Genomic DNA, 13,921 nt, shown 5'->3' with positions numbered 1-13,921 from the left:
ATAAGAAAAAATACTAGTTTTAATGGTGTCCCAAGAAAAAATAGCATGAAAAATTGTTAAATGATTACTTTGTTAGATTCTTTTCAGTGTTTTGCTAAAATTGAATGATTAAATAAAGGCTGATAAATTTTTAAAAGTCCTTAATTGGAGCATTTCATGAACCCAATTTAGGTCATCTCTGACTTGCCTGGAATTATTCCAGGACATTTTCCATACACAGCTTTGCAAGAGAAACACACACGTGCGTGCGCGTGCCTAAAGTGTTCCATGAAACCAATAGAAATTTGGGTTGATTTCAGACATGGTCCAAAGCCTGAACAGAACTGATTGACTTTAGTTTGGTTTTGCTCCCAAGGTGGACTTTGCGCCAACAGAAAGCAATAGAACTGAATGTGCCAAAGGAGAAAGCTGTTTCAGCAGCTTGTATTTATTAGGCATGCTAGACTTTGTCTCCAAATTGCATCTTTTGCTTTTCCTTTTCTGTAAAGTGGAATGGGAAGGGAGTGTAGTTTAGTGATTGACAGGGTCACCTATAAATCTGAGAAACATTTTGCCAGGGGCATCAGTGGTTGTGCTTTATGGCAAGTTGTGAATTAGACCATGAGATGTCCATTCTTCCAACACCACAAGGTTTCAGTAGAAACAACTCCTTCAGTTCATTTTCAGAAATCATAAATCACTGGTCCCTGTATTTATGCTCCTGAAACGTTATTTCCATTGGTAAGCTGCCAGAGTAGCTCATAGGTGAGCTCCCTAAGTGGGTTACAACAGTTAAACAACATAACGTTCTAAAATCAGTAGTACAAAACATAACCAGGCAAATTAAGATAATTATACAAAAACTTCAAGTAAGCAACATAATATAAATTAGAATAAAACCAAAAGCTAGGGTCAAGTCAAAATCAAAATTACCATTAAAATCAACTATTAAAATAACCAAAGAAATGTCTTGGTCTGGCACCAAAATGATAGCACTGGTGCCAGCTGCACCTTTCTGTGCAGTCTATTCCAAAGGCATGGCACAATTACCAAGAAGGCCCTTCTAGATGCCATCCCCCTCATCTCCCTGGGGGATGGCTCCTTAAGCAACAACTCGTCACTTGATCTTAATGGACGGTTAGGGACATACAGAAGAAGGCAATCCTTCAGGTATTTATTTATTTATTTAATTTAGGGAACTTCTATGCCGCCCCATTCGCCGAAGCCTTGGGGCGGCTCACAATCATAAATAACATAATATAAAACAATATAATTTAACAGTATAAGGTACAAGGGACCCAGGCTGTTTAGGGCTTTATATGTAAGCAGAAGCATTTTAAATTGGACCCCGACTTCCACTGGTAGCCAGAGTTGATGATATAAAACTGGTATAATATGGACCCATGGACTGGTTCTTGTTAACAGTCACATGGCCCTATTTTGAACCAACTGGAGTGTCCAGACTGTCTTGAAAAGCAGCCCCTCGTAGAACATCCAACCTGGATTATGCCAGGGCATGCATAATTGACTAAGCTCTGTCTGTCAGGAAGTAGCTGTAGTTTGATAAGTTAATCACAGCTGAAAGAAGGTGCTCCTGGCCACTGAATCCTCTTGGGACTCAAGTAACAGTTGAGCACCCCCATACTGGGAGTGGTGTCCTTAAGAGGGAGCATGACTCTGTTCAGGGCAGTGTTTTGGCTGTTCAACCCATCTGACTGACCATGTACCAACAGTACTTCAATCTTGTCTGAACTGAGTTTCAGTTTATTAGCCCTTATCCAGTCCATTAACAAGTTGAGGCACAGGTTTAGGATGAATATAGCAGGTTTCTTACATAAAGGCGCTTCTAGATGTGTAATATTCATATAGGTTGCATAATAATAAACCTGGGAGGAGGAATTGACTCTTCAAAATTAGAGAGACTCTCCTTCCACATGAAGGACTGCACTTGTCTTTCACATTGCCATTTTCTTATTTAGGGATATTTTCAGGGCTGCGGTCCAGAAGGAACATGGGTGAATCAGTGTGTTCTGCTCAAAATGTCCCTACTACTGTATAAAAATGACTGCTCTATTCCTAAGCATGGCAGACTTGATCTCCCTGGACCCTGCCCCCAGCAAAAAAAAAAAAAAAGTTTGTCGCACAAAAATTCCTTGGAATTCTTTGACATTTCTCAGATGTAATCTCCTGTGGAATGGCTAGTGTTAATGCAAATATTGTCTACCATGTTTCCCCAAAAATACGACACTGTCTTTTTTTTTTGGCTCACAAAAACACATTAGGTCTTATTTTTGGGATAGGTCTTTTATTCGGGGAAACACGGTAATCTGCTCGCCATTTTTGGACCAATCAGAGATCCAACTTCTCTTTTCAGTAAGCTGTAAGATTCTTGCCACATGAGTCCTCTATGATTCTTTTCTTGTACTTGATGGAATAGCGCTTTCTTTTTGCACTCATCTTGTCTGGGGGTCAAAATATTTTGTTTAAATCTACCATTAAATACAGTACCATACCATAATACCATAATACTGTACTGGTAGAAGACTTACAAGCAGGAGTGAGTGGCAAAGTTAAGAACAGGGTGATCAGGGCAATCAGGGGTGCCGTACCTTCAGAGAGCAATTTGGTAACCAGTTGCTGGCCAGAATGAGTGAAGCGTGCTTTCAGTATCGACTCCTCCCAGGCGGAGTGCATTTGGTATCTCTCCACCTGTGACAGGAACTGGCGCTATAGAGGAAGCATCGGCTTATGTGGCTCTGCTCAAGCATGTTTCCTCCACACAGTGCATTAACTTAAAGTTAAGTTAAAAATAAAGTTTAAAAAGGTTCTTTATGTTCCCCACTGGCCCTGGGAGTAAACACAGCTAGGTCTTATTTTCGGGGAAACACGGTAGTTATGGCCAAGAGAGAGCATGTTATAGCTGGGGGATTTTGCATTTCCAGTAGAAAGTATGAAGCATTGTGTTTCTAATCCATGGCTTTGTTTGGTATCAAGTTGAAGTGGACTGACTCTGAAGTGATTCAAACAGAAGTGGACCATTTCTTGAAACACCAAGTCAGTGGACAAGGCAATTCAGAGGGTCTGTATGCATCCCTAGAAACTAGAGGTACCTTCATTATCTTCAGGAACCTGAACAAGTTATGAATTATTTAGCAGATTTATATTCTAGTCAGCTTGGAGTAGTTTGCAGACATAAAAATGTAAAATAACCCATTCATTGTCAAATAGATACTAAATATTAAAAATCTAATGCTGAAATTGATTAAATATAGCAAATTAAAGATTAAATGCCTATTAGAAAAGGAATACCTTAGCCTGGCATGTGCATTGAGATGCCAGATAACTCTTTGAGAAGGGTATTTATAGTCGGGGGCTTGTTGTCTTGACAGCCACCCATTGCAGCACTAAGAGACAAGTCTCTGAATTGATCTTAGCAGTCATCGAGAATAGGAGCATGTACCAATACTAGACAATACACTCATCTTACACATGTTTAAATGTCAAAAATGTGGTAAATGAGGATAATCACTAGTAACAAACATTCTAGGAAGTCTGGAAAATGTTGAATAATTTTGGCTTATGACCAAATTCCACAATTTACTGGTAAATATAACACTTGCAAATATGACTAAGAAATCACTACTATTATCAAGTAATTTTTTTTTTAGTCTTTGTGGCATGTGTTAATTATTTCAGAACTTGGAGTTATGTAGACAAATTGCTTTATGCAAAATTTGTACAATTTTCTTTCTGGCAGATTTTTAGAATAAAAAATTGATTACTTTAGTAGTTAAAGGATGATGAAAACCTTATGAATAAATTATTCCAGCCAGGTTGAAGGCACAATTCAGTTGGACAAAGTAGAGGGCCTTCTTTGTAGCTGCTTCTAGATTATGGAACTCCATTCCTCCCCCTTAGTTTCTTGCTGCTTCATAAATACTTTCGTATTTTGACAATATTTAACTTGCTGAGATTAAAAAAATGTTCAAAAATCACTATTTATTAGTATATGTTTTACCAAAAGCCTAAATTTCATTTTTACAGTCTTTTTAATTAAATGCTACTTGATAAACATATAGATTCTCTGAAAACATAATGGATCCCCAAGCTTTTTTGGCACATCTAGAATTTGGGGAGAGAGTTACGAATTCTCTTACAAAGTGGCAACTATGTGGGTGGTTCTACATTCATAAAATGGGAAACATAGTGGACATGATGGTTATGAAATAGTCATTTTCCAGAATGCAAACTAGTGAGGCTAAAGCTAAATTGCCAGAGAACCTAAAATGTGCAGAATGGAGTCTGAACTCCAAGACACAAAATCCCTTGGAACCTAAATGAAGCTGTACTGGAGGACAGTTATTTGCCTTCCCACATGCTAGCCTCTTATTAAAAATGTTTTAAACAATATCTTAAGACTGTATATCTCAAAGCCTTTCTGTACCTTCTCCCCCCCTCCCCCCATTGGCATTTGAAAGAATTAGGTCACCTTGTGATTATACTGTGTCATAATTTCTGATTTTCTGACTTATATTTTATATTGCTTATGATTGTATTGTGTACCTGCAAACTGCTTCAAACTGTTTTGAAAAAATATATAAATATTTTAAATAAATGACATTGAAATCTGTGCATATCCTTTTATATTGATTTTGGCAGGGATTTCTCCAAGTGATTATAGTATTGCAGCCCCTGTTAGTTAATGGCACATGTTTGCTGCTGAGTTCAATTTACCAAGATACAAACATGTAAATATACATGTGCATGTTACATTCTGTGTACAACATTTCTACCTTTCATAGACAATAAATGGATTGCAAATGGAAAAATAATTGCTGTCCCCCTCATCCCCTAAACTTCATGTAAGTATCTTGTGTGCTTCTACAAAGCTGTATAGTAACAGTTTGCTTTAGACTATCATCTTCCATGGTTTTGTTTGTTGTCTTTACTGTTGAGACAGGTATACAAGTCAGCAAATGGAAAATATGACCAACTTGGTATATATAATTATTTCTCTAATGTCCAAAATTGTTCTTGCAGCATGCACTACCAATCTGTTCACTCTCTTAGCAAAATAATCCTTCCTGCTGTTAAAGCTATATTTTACTGTTTCTATTACAATTTATGTTTGTAAATTGTAAATGTTTGTAGGGGGTAGACGGCCTTCTTTTGAAAACTACCGTTTCTGTACTCTTTGCCCTCCACTTTTAGTAGAAAAAATATCTATAGTTAAGTGATTGTACAAAGCAGAAAACAGCTAATTGAGGCAGATTTGTGAAACATCAAGTGTGGCTTTTGAATTTTTGGAAGTGTAACACTGTCTGCCTGCACACATTATCAATTGGGTAACCTACAATATTAGCTCTGGAATGTCCATTAGAGAAGTTCTAGTGAGGGTCAGCATGTAACAACTAGAAAACAATATGGATAATATTGTGCTGATAGAAATGAGTTTGTAAATGTGTTTTGTCCTCCCTGTCCTTCCTTCAGAGCTCCCTGAAATGCTGCAGAGGTTTGGGGTTGCCACAGAGCTCCCCTTAAAAAATTCACAAAATCAAGGAACCATCCTGAATGAAGCAGGCTATGGCCCATGCTGGGACATCTGCCTGGTTTTTGGGTTTCTTCTCAGTCCAATTCTATTCAGAAATGTTTCTTCACTGTGTGGATTTTTTAGGGAAAGCTCTGTGTCTGCTATGGGAAGGAGGGAGATTAGTCAGCTTCCCTGAACTTTCTTCTGCTTGCTCAATGTCATACTACAAATTTCTTTCCGCTCCCTCTTACTGTTTTTACCTATTTATAAAGGATTGTACATGGATGCAATTATTAAAGTTTTTTAAATCATGCCCTTTCAATTTTGTATCTTAAGATTACCCACTTTGCATTCTGTTTTTCCATAAATGTGTTAGAAAGATAATTTCTTGCTGTGATCTGTCTCAGTAGAGGTTTAAACCTTGATTCTGACGCATATTTTTGATGTTTGAAACACTTTTCTCCTGGTGGTAATGTTAATAGTAGCTTACTAGCTGTATTAATAATAATTTTTCATGTTCTGTTTCTATAAAGTAAAAATTCACTTAGCCAGGGATAGAAGCATGCATTTCCCACAGCCATTCATTACTTAAGTTGTAGTTGAGGGGTCCTAAGAAATTGCAGGAAATGCTCAGTGGATGAACTATAAGATAGTAACCAGAAAATATAGAACTATTTTAAATCAGTTGAAAGATTTTGTTGTAGTTGTTTACAAACTGAAATGGTATTCTCATGAAAATGTGTTTCATAGAAGGGAATGGTAGTGTCATAATTTTAAAGGGGGCCAACTAATTAAAATAAGCGAACACTTGATAATACTGCATTATACAATCTTTGGAGGATAGATAGTTAAAATACTATGTAATCTGAAGTTACTACTCTGGAAGAGTAACACTATTTCATCATCCATATGGATTGTAGCTGAATAGAGAAAAGGAACAGGTACTTTTTGGGAAGCTGAATTGCATTTTTCATCAAAAATATGTAAGCTCCAACTAGCTTTTTAATGGAACAGATTTGTTATGACTGAATCTAATTTAGGAATTAACAAAATGGATGGAGAAATGTTCTTTAGAGAAAGACATCTTAAAAATAGTAACTTACTAAAAGGTGTGCTAGAAATATCAAGATGTTAGGCTCATATGCACTAACTTCTCTCACTGTATGTACTACTACTTTCAGTTGTGTCTTTGTATGCATTTTTCTGCTACTGTATGGCATAAGACAGGTATTACTCTGTAGACATGTCTGTGCAGACAACTGCTAACACTGCAGCAGGCAGTACAAATAGTCTTATTCTAAAGACCTTCCATTGCTGCTGGAATTCATACACTATATCCTTTAGAACAACTAATGTTGATATTTTAGCAGCATTTGTAGTCTGAATAAAAATCTCAGTACATACTCTTACACAGATGTGGGTAACTAAATTTAAAGGTTGTACTGTAGTTAGGTTTTAGTTTAAATGCAGGTTTTAGTTTAGTTTAAATTTGGCTTGAATGAAGGCAAGGTTTGCTCTTAAGATGGCCGACCTAGAAGTGGTGTTATTTTGTTCTTGTAAGTAAGCAACTGAGCTGAGGAGGAATTATGCTTGATGTGTTTCCAGGTAAGAAAACTAGTTCCTTCATAACATTTTCACAAGCCCTGACAAGACCCTAACTATAAAGATTTTAAAAATATTTTCATTAGTTTAAAAGCTTTTCACTTTACTGTTTTGTAAGAGGATATATTTGTGAGCTCTTGGCTTTTGGGGGAAAGCACAGAAAATCAATCAGAATACTTTGCTATGGTGTTTCTGAAATGGGATGTCTGAGCAAGTTTGACAGTCCTGTATTAAGAGGGGGTGGCTTTAATGTTAATCTTTATTATCATCATCATTATATATCTATTTGGGGAAATCCTGTATTGTTCCTCAAAATATATAGCAATCAATACTGGAACTTTCTTTTTGCTGTCTCCTTCCATGTGTTTTTAAAAATAGGATAAAAAGGCTCCATCAATGCATGATGCATTCTGAGTTAACATGCAGATATGGTTATCTATTCAAGAAAAAACTTGTGTGGTGTCTAAGGTATTCAGTGAATTTGGACAATAAAGCAACCTACACTGCACCTAACAGACCATTGAGATCACCATGGGTTGTCCCTATATCTCACTGTTTCCCTTTCATCGTTCTATTGATATCTCAGGGTAATTCGCAACTGAAGCCATTTTCTTTTTTGCTTATGCTCTCACTGCTTATTTATTGCAGCTTTTTCCACTCTGCAGTATTTTCAGGGTGTCTACAAGTGACACCCCCCAATAGCCCCTCCAATATGCTTATATAGCACATGAGCAGCCATCACTGGTTTGCTGCCTATATTATTTTTAGTGCTGGAAGTGTTTAAAAATATTTTTGTAATTTTTGATGTTTGGGGGAGGGATCGTTCATTTAGAAGCATGCATTTCTGGGCAATGAAAAGTCTTGCCTGTTCAATGTCATGGTAAGTGCCTGCTGTCAAAGTGCAGTAGGTACCAGCCATGGGCATTGACAAAGCAAGGCTGCAAATAAGATTATTTTGGTGTTTAGTTTTTCACTTGATAGTCATCAAAGAGCAAGCTGTTGCACAAAAAACAAAGCTGTGAAAAGATGTTTACTTGCAAAAAGGGATGGCAAGGGCATCATCTCCTTCACAGCAAGATTCTTTAGTCTTTGAATTGTGGGCATGACATTATTGGTTCCACCCTTTCCAGAAACTAGGTGCTGATAAAGGGGGAGTACGTCTTTTTGAGAGTACTCCCACATTTTTGGGAGTACTTTCTTTTGAAAGGAAGTGAGGTATTGATAGTGAATTGTAAACATTCCATCTGCATATTTCTCTGAAAAAATAGCTTGTTTGGTCAGTGTTTATGATCACTATTTACTGTATTTTGGCAGCAGGCATTTAATGTTAGAACATGAGAAAAACCATGCTGGTTCAGACTACGAATGTCTTTAGTCATGCATTCTGTGCCAAAATGGCAGACCAGCTGCATATAGACTCTCTCTAGCAGGATATGAGAACAACACCCCTCTCCTTCCTAAGTTTCCCAGTAACTGGTGTTCATAGCTATATGGCCTCTAATGTGTATATAGCCTCCAGAGTGTGTATATAGCCATCAAAACTAGTAGCCATTGATAGCTTTCTTCTTCATGAATCTTTCCAATTCTCTCTTAAAGCCTTCCAGTTGGTGGCTGTCTTAAGACATCGTGGCTGCTTCTTGTGACACTGTGTTCCATAGTGCTGTGTGAAGTACTTTCTTTGAGTAAGCAAGCCTTTTAATTCCAGTTACCCACAAGTGATACTTGGATACAATGGGTCAGTTGCTTGGAATCAGCTGACACTGCATTCCAACACAGGTTGAACATCCCCTCCAGCATACCATGGGTTGTCATGGTAGTTTTTTACCCCCAAACAAGCCATCCTGCAGAAGAAGTTGAGTTCACGCAATAGGAAAACCCACCATAGCTAGTACCATGACAGGTTGCTGTGTGGAGAGCAATTATGAGATTCAGAGATTATACTGAAGTTTCTAGTATTCAAGATTGAATAGATAAGTTTTGAAAGTCTGATAGTAAAACACTAAAGCACCAACAGCTTTAGAAAACAAGTGAAGAAACCCAGATTTCTGCTTGTTATTATTGGGTGAATTTTTCTCATTTTACAATTCTCTTCTATCCCCAAGAAGTACAAGTGCACCAAATTGAACACTGCTTAACAGCAAGACACCCTTATGTTATACAAATTGTCTACCCTAACTGCTGCAAGAATATTTTCTTCATAGGCTGGCTGGTTGATTACCTGCAGCAAATATTTGTATTTCTGGATTTTTTTATTTCACATGATACATCTGTGAAATGCTCTGGGTACTATTAATGTGAGTCTAATTTGAGTACATCTGTGTGTACTATAATGTGAGGCTTTCTTGCTTTGTTAGCTCATCAGAAGTCAGATTTAGCATGGAAGCATTCTGAAGATAAATTTAACAATTGGAACAAAGTTTTGTAAGCTCTCCTGATATAACCAAACTGATTAGTTCCATTGGCTGCATCATAGCAGTAGGCATTTAAATCCCTGATGATGGCATTTATTGTAGGTACCATCTTGGTTGTTATTCTGCCTGAGACTTTTGATAGCATAAGTCTATCAGAAGATGGATAAAGCACATGAATTCTTATATTTTTAATTTGAAATAGTTTAACTTAGAATGTTGTTTGTTTCTACACATTGTAAATCTGCCCTGCTGTTCCCCCTACACCGCCGCCTGCATGATACATCCCATGTTGTTTCAGAGGCTTCTCTAATCCTTAGGAATGAACACCTTGCAATATAATGGGAAGCAGGGGAGCCAGAAAGTTCTATGAGTGAAATTCAGTTCCTGGAAACGCTGATTCAAACTATTATCTCTGACTAGCAGGAGATGCATTGACACAAATTTCTCACTTCCACTAATAAAATAATGATTCTCTGTTGCTTAGGTTTCAGCCTTTCTAATGGTTCATCATTAGAGGATGACCATTAAATCTTTAAACTGCTACTTCCACATATAAAATGTAAGAGCACGATCCAGCCAAAATTAAGTTTATGTCCCACTTTCCTACATATGAAAATTAGTGCATATTCTTAATTTTTACCATTGAAATTTTAATGGAACTTTTAGACAGCATATACAGTATATGTTTGGAATATGTGTCACAAGATGCATGAATAGCAATGTTGCAGTTACCGATACATGCATTTTTAAAATTATCAAAAGCAGAAAAGCAGAAAGGAATGCAGTGCTTGGCATTTATTGAAAATCTCAAGAGAAGGGGCTGTATTTCTCAAGACAGAAAATTCTACAGTCTTGAGGCAGCAACTGAGAACTCTGTCCTATCACAGGTACCTAAAAAGGAGTAGCTAAAAAGGGTGCTCATTTTTTATTCCCATATCATACTATAAGGTTTGACTTTGGTACAGCTAACAAGGAAAGCTTGGAATACATTTGCAATCTTACAAACAAGAAAATTTATAGCAGGGTTTATCTGGAAGAGTTTGTATTTTATAGGTCACAGTAAGCAAGCAGATACAGGGAAGAAGCATAATTTGAGGTAAACTGTCCAAGCCACATAGTTTCATAATCACTAACCCTTGGAATTGTAGGTGAACGCTTGTGTGCTCTTTATTATCTATCTATCTGTCTGTCTGTCTGTCTGTCTGTCTGTCTATTGCCAGTAGGGGGTGCAGCATGATATACCAGCTACTGCTGCTTTGGGGTAATCCTTGGCATTATTCAAATATTAAAGACAGAAATTGGGCTTTTGTTTTGAAAGAAGAGGTTCATTTGGCAAATCTGGTATATATATTAATAAGCTGTGTAATATTAATAAGCTACCACTTTCTGCAATGCTGTGGTAATATAACTTCATCCAGAAGGGATTAAGGATCCATGTTTATTATTTTAGGGTGAGTGTCAGCTTAGGTCCAACCAAGGTGGTGTAAAGCATCATGGATAGATTGGTATCTTAACTGAGGTGATTTTGAACAATCCAGAAGTTAATTTAAAGGAATTGATCCACTTTGCTGGAATATTTAAATCATACTGGTTTTAAATTCAGTGGAACCTTTCAAATATGCAGGGGTATGCTTCAAAACAGAAGTATAAAATTGCAGCTCAGAGGTCTTTTTCATTATAAGATTCTGTCTACTTAGAGACAAGGAAACAGCTATAAAATGATAGACTTCAGTTTGGCTTCCTTTAAAGCCAAAATGCACAAGACCTGTTGTATGTAGGGCAGAATCCAAAGAATCATTACACTTTGCTTACAAAATGAAGGTGTCTTTAGACTTCAAGTTTTCTAGTGTTTTACAAACTACCCGTACATACTGCAAGGCAAATTACTTTTAAGCTTCCCTGTTTCTAAAAGCAATCTTTATATGTACTTGGTAAGCATGGGTTCATGTGCTAAAAGTAAATAAAATTTGCTGGCCAAAATAAAACCCTTGTGTGAACTAAAACCTTTTTTGGGATCCCAGCCATGACATTTCCAGAAGGCAGGGTGGAGCAGGTAGACTTGGCATAAGTATTTTCCCATAAGATGGAAAGTAAACTTCCATGCTGGTTTGCTAATACTTTTCTAAATATGCATCATTTGCTATAGTAATGCTGGACATAGCCTACTCCCATATTTAGAAGGGCTAGCTTCAAAAGAGGTACTTAAGAGGCTAGTAGATTCAGTATGAATGTAGGCTTGTTATTAAATTGCATTTTCAATTTAAGCTAGGATATTTTTAAGTGGTAACATTTAAAAAAATGATTCTAATTTCTTAAATTGTTGGGTTAAAAAGTCAGCTGTTTTCATCTACTTTGTTATCAATGAGAAAGGCAACTTTTATCAAACTTTCCATTTGTAGCTCAAATATTTTCTAAATAAAAGTCCATAATAGTTGCTTGCATTGTGTCAGTCTCCCAAGTTTTTTTGGGGGGGGGTAATATATTGCTATTTTATTTTTAAACATAGCAACTTGAATGCAAATTAGAATGGTGTAGTTCTTGAGTTAGAATTGGATGTGATTGGATATATGTGTCATCTACTTAAAAATAGGGTCTTTCTAAAACTGTATGACAGCACATTCTTATAGATTCTAGGGTCTAGATTCTAGAGTCTAGAGCAACTTCTTAGGCTTCTGAGGATCTACATAATGGCATGCTAATTCAGGAAATGTCTTTTTTGCTTTTAGCTTTTAGCATTAAAAGCATTCAGCTTTTAATGTTTATAATTAGATTCTTTGTGTCATGTATGGCAGTTTAGTTGCAATATATATTTCCCAAATAAGAACAGCATTTCTACTGTTTCAGAAAAATGTTTATATTGTGATTTATTTGCTCATTTACATGTACTTGTGATGGAATACTAATTAGAACTTTATGTACATGGAACCAGCATATTTTGTATTTGTCTTAAAGTATGGGATTCTGTTTTCTATTGTTGAACATTCAAAGACACAAGACTTGTCACACGTAGTGGTAGAAATCTCTTAAATGCTGGATTTAATTATGATTAAGCATAGGGTTTTCACCTAACTAGGATTTGAAACCAGTGTGGCATTGGTATCATTTTCACTGGACTGAGATTAAGTGCAGTGAATGATAGGTGGGATTGGCTAAGGAGGGGGAAGTTGCAATAGCTGACCATTTTCCATTCTTGGGCAGCAGTATGATTCATACAGAGAAACTTGTATCTTTAAAAGGTAAAATAAAGGTAAAGTATTCCCTTTGTGCTCAATACTAGTGTCCTACACTAATGAGAAGATAATGGCCAAGAACCTGTCAGCTTTCACTATTTCTTACTTTACCTTCTTGCTGTTCACCCTAAGAATCTGCTGTTATAGGTTAAGTGGGAGCTCTGCAGAAGTGGATGGGGAGTTGCATGGAAAGGAGACAGCCATGGAACTTGCCAGCAGGGTACTTTGCTAGTGAGGACCGTGTGTGTTCTACATCTGTAACAGGCTCTCTTATTGCCCTCTCTGGAGTAACCAAGAAGTAATCCAGACCAGGGCTTTAAAATGACAGCAGACTTGTTGGCTAGAGTCACCAGGAATAGGAGCTGGCTTACTGCTCTCCCTGTCTGCATGCTTTCATCCTGTCCCTTTTAAGTCCTCTGTTGCCATTCAGTGAAAAATGAAGAATTGGGAGCAAAAATTCCCACCATCCCTTTTCTGACCTAACAGGAGGTCATAGGTACAGGAAGTATGTTTCTCATTTACCGTTTGCTGCCATTTTGGGATCGCAAGGCAGGTAGAGAGAGCTGTACGGGGTTGGATGTACAGTAGGAAACATTTGACCTGAGGCCTGGAGCTTGTTTGGTTTGAGGAAACAAAGAGGAGAGCTAGGTTTTGGCTAACATGCTTGCTCCTTTGTCTTGTCTGTATATGTTGTTTTTTCACACTTTTTAGACAAAATAATAATTTGGATATGCCCAATATTTATAGAATTCAAATGTTTGCATATTGGTACTTGAACAGTAAGTGTCCATAGCAAATTATTGTACATCTTTATTCCAGTATTCCTGGTTCTCATTTGTGATTGTTAGCTGTGCGTTTAGGAGAATGTTTTTAATACCATGAGCCATTAGATCTTGGAAGAAGGCTTAAGTTCAAAGTTGTGTTGAACTATGGCCAGGAAGATCACTAAACAACTTTGAATTGACAGCAGCCACTCTCAGTAAACCTTTCATAATATTATTGTAACAATTAAAAGGGGAAAATTCCATGGCTCTGATCCTGTCTACCCCAGGTACAGGGCAATTACTATGCTTCCCCTCTCACTCACATATGCACAAACTCACATCTATCCATTGCTGACTACTTGCCATACAAAGCTATTACAAGGAATGTATGTATATCCCATAATA

The 13,921-nt window shown here is 37.0% G+C and overlaps 1 protein-coding gene across 5 annotated transcripts in view; it reads left to right on the top strand.

The window, feature by feature from the left end:
- Positions 1 to 13,921, top strand: part of LOC123036218 (activating transcription factor 7 interacting protein) — a 97,679-nt gene that overhangs the window by 16,074 nt on the left and 67,684 nt on the right. The window lies entirely within an intron of this gene.

The sequence above is a fragment of the Varanus komodoensis genome, unplaced genomic scaffold, assembly GCF_004798865.1.
Source record: "Varanus komodoensis strain SLA01 unplaced genomic scaffold, ASM479886v1 scaffold8, whole genome shotgun sequence".
In the NCBI taxonomy this organism is placed as follows: domain Eukaryota; kingdom Metazoa; phylum Chordata; class Lepidosauria; order Squamata; family Varanidae; genus Varanus; species Varanus komodoensis.
The sequence above is the reverse complement of the archived record's forward strand: the minus strand, read 5'-3'. Positions and strand labels throughout refer to the sequence as shown.